At 40.3% G+C, this 3,453-nt stretch overlaps 1 pseudogene; it reads right to left on the bottom strand.

Moving 5' to 3' along the window:
• Positions 1-1,998: 1,998 nt before the first annotated feature.
• Positions 1,999-2,978, bottom strand: LOC101991284 (annotated as a pseudogene).
• Positions 2,979-3,453: the final 475 nt, after the last annotated feature.

Below are 3,453 nucleotides of genomic sequence, written 5' to 3'. Positions count from 1 at the left end.
TTGTCTTTTGCTTTTTAAATTTGCTTTGATTTAATTTTTAATATCTTACCCTTTGAGCTAGAAACATTCAATTTAATACTATTTATACAGCAAGTTTGCTAGTAATAATTTTTTCATAGTTTTTATTTATTTGGAACATATTACATATTTATTCCTTTGCAAAGTATAGTTTTGATTGATATAAAATTTTTATTTCTGATGGGGGCTGGGAGTAGAGGGAAGGGGACAGGGGGAGAGAGAGGAGAACAGGGGAGGTTTGGGGAGAGCTAAGGGGAGTGGAATGGTTGAGATAGAGGAAGGACAGATATGGGAGCAGGGAAGGAGATATCTTTTTTTTAATTTATTTATTTATTGAGGATTTCTGCCTCCTCCCCGCCACAGCCTCCCATTTCCCTCTCCCTCCCCCGATTAAGTCCCTCTCCCTCATCAGCTTGAAGAGCCATCAGGGTTCCCTGACCTGTGGGAAGTCCAAGGACCGCCCTTCATCAGTCAATGAAAGGAGACAGAGACAGAGACCCAAATTGGAGCACCGGACAGAAATCTCAAGGTCCAAATCAGGAGCAGAAGGAGGGGGAGCACAAGCAAGGAACTCAGGACCGCGAGGGGTACACCCACATTCTGAGACAATGGGGATGTTCTTTTGGGAAGGAGATATCTTAATTGAGGGAGTCATTTTGGAGTTGGCAAGAGGCTTGGCTCTGGAGGGGTTCCCAGGACTCCACCGGATGACCCCATCTAGGAACCTGGGTAGTGGAGGAAAGGGTGTCTGGACTGGCCTTGCCCCGTAGTCAGACTGATGACTATCTTGAATATCACCATAGAACCTTCTTCCAGGGACGGATGGAGACAGATAAAGACCCACATCGGAGCACTGGACTGAACTTCCAAGGTCCAATTGAAGAGCAGAAGGAGGGAGAATATGAGCAAAGAAGTCAGGACCATGATGGATTGGTTCACCCACTGTGACAGTGTGCCTGAGCTAATAATGGAAGCTCACCAACTCCAGCTGGACTCGGAATGAACAAGCATGGGATCAAACCGGACTCTGAATGTGGCTGACAGTTGGGGCAGATAGAGAGGCCCATGATAATGGCAATGGGATTTGTCTCTACTGCATGTACTGGCTTTTTGGAATCCTATTCTCTTTGAATGCATACCTTCCTAACCCTGGATGGAGGAGGGAGGGCCTTGAACTTCCCACAGGGCAGGGTGCCTTGCCCTCTCTTAGGACTGGAGGGTCTGGGAGAAGGGTGTGTGGGGGGTAGCGGGAGGGAAGTGGTAGGAGGGGAAGAAGTGGGAATTTTGATTAGTATTATTTATAAAGTAATAATAAAAATCAGCCCTCTTCCCTATGTTTGAATAAAGTTTAGTAGAATATTTTCTTAAAATTCTTTGCTATTTCTCTGCATTGTGGTTATTCCTTCAAGTCAATTCTAAACATGTAGGTTTGTCATGTTTCTTTTGAATGTAAGTTTATTCTTTCTCTCTCTTTTTTCTCTCTCTTACTGTTTGTGTTAATATTATTTTCTTGTTAAAAGGCAAATGTTATGAAAACATGGAATTGTTAAATAAGCTTTTAAAAAAATTCCACTATATGATCTCTCTATATATGATTGTAAAAATGTAATAATATTCTAATATTTGAAATTCCCATCTTGTTTCTTAATTGCTCCTTTTATTTTTTGAGATTATTATTACATTATTTCCTGCTACCCTACCCTTCCTTTGAACTCATCCATGTATCCTTCATTGCTCTCTTTCAAGTTCATGGCCTCTTTTTAAAATTAATTGTTGTTACATACATGAATATTTCTAAATATTTAAATCCAATTTGCTCAGTTGATGTACTTGTATGTATGTTTCATGGCTGACTGCTGGCTTTGTAGTAAAATAAATATGAAACTAAAACTTATCAGGCAATTGGGCACTTCCATTTCTTTGGGCACTGTTATTATTTTTATTGGAAGTATTCCACTTTTCATCATTTATTTATCAAAATCATTTCAGCTTTTCAAATGTTCGAGCTCTTTTATTTAACATTTGAAGAAAGCCCTTAATTACATGATCCAGTATTTTTCTCAGGGCTGTCTGCATGTCTTTGTTCTTTAAACTGTAAGTGATGGGGTTGAGCAGAGGTGTCAGAACAGTGTATGTCACTGCCATCAGTGTGTCATCTCTGAAGGTGTCATGATTCTTGGGCCTCAGATAGACAAAGCAAGCAAATCCGTAATGTATGAACACCACAGTGAAGTGTGAGGAGCAAGTTGATAAGGTCTTATACCTTTCTTTGGCAGAGGACGTCTTCACAACTATGGAGACAATGAAGACATAAGAAATCATGATCAAAAGAAAGCTGCCCACCAACACAAACACAGTTAATGCAAGGAGAATCTTTTTCTGATGAAAAGTGCAGTTACAGGCAAGGGAAACCACAGGTGCAATGTCACAAAAAAAAGTGCTGAATGATGTTGGAGTTACAAAAAGACAAGTTGAATATTATGATGACAATGTACAGAGAAACTGAGAAACCAACCACCCCAGAGGCCATGACAAGCTGGAAGCAGATCTTTCTAGTCATAAACATGGGATAATGCAGGGGCTTATAGATAGCAGTGGAACGATCATAGGAGATAGCAGACAAGATGAAACAGTTGTTGGCTGCCAACCCAAAGACGAAAAACATCTGTGTGGCACACTCATGGAGAGAAATGTCCTGTTCTCTGGTAGCAAGTCCACCAACAACCAGGTTAAGATCACCATAGTGGTGCAGGTTTCTGAAAATGACAGAGCAAGGAGGAAAAAGTACATAGGGGTATGAAGGTTTGTGGTTGAGCTTGATGGTCACCATAAAAGATGCATTTGCTAGGAGAATGGTCACATGGTAGAGTAGAATCACAACAAAGAGTAAACTCTGCAGTTCTGGGAAACTGGAAAAATCCCCACAGAAGAAACATTGTCACTGTGGTGTGATTGTCCATTCTCCTGGTGTTAGCTATTTTATCCCAGAGGTTAATAAGTACTTGTCAAGATTGAGATGGATGCCTAAGTGTTGATATCAGCTGGTCTTCAATCAAGGCTTCCAGTTCAGTGGTCAAGGAAGGTTCTAGTGAGAGAGCCTGTAGAGGGTCAATTAAATACCTGCGACTGCATTCAGTGTCAGAAACTAACATCACAAGAAGAGTGATTCTAAATTGAGAATTTGTAAATTATGTGTATTTGTAAACATTGTATAACAGTCCCCTCCACTCTCCCTCACTTGACCTCTTTCTCCTTGTCAGTCAAAACTTTACAAGAGAAGACAGTACTTAAAGAGTGTTCATGTTCTTACTTACTGAATACAAAAATAACGTCTGTAAAGTGTGTTTGTATGATTTCTCTAATCCTGGTCACATGGGACGTTGTAGTACTGTCTTACAATAAAATGAGGTGTAGGAAAATTATCTGCAGATTTAC

The sequence above is a fragment of the Microtus ochrogaster genome, chromosome X, assembly GCF_000317375.1.
Source record: "Microtus ochrogaster isolate Prairie Vole_2 chromosome X, MicOch1.0, whole genome shotgun sequence".
Classification (NCBI taxonomy): domain Eukaryota; kingdom Metazoa; phylum Chordata; class Mammalia; order Rodentia; family Cricetidae; genus Microtus; species Microtus ochrogaster.
The sequence above is the reverse complement of the archived record's forward strand: the minus strand, read 5'-3'. Positions and strand labels throughout refer to the sequence as shown.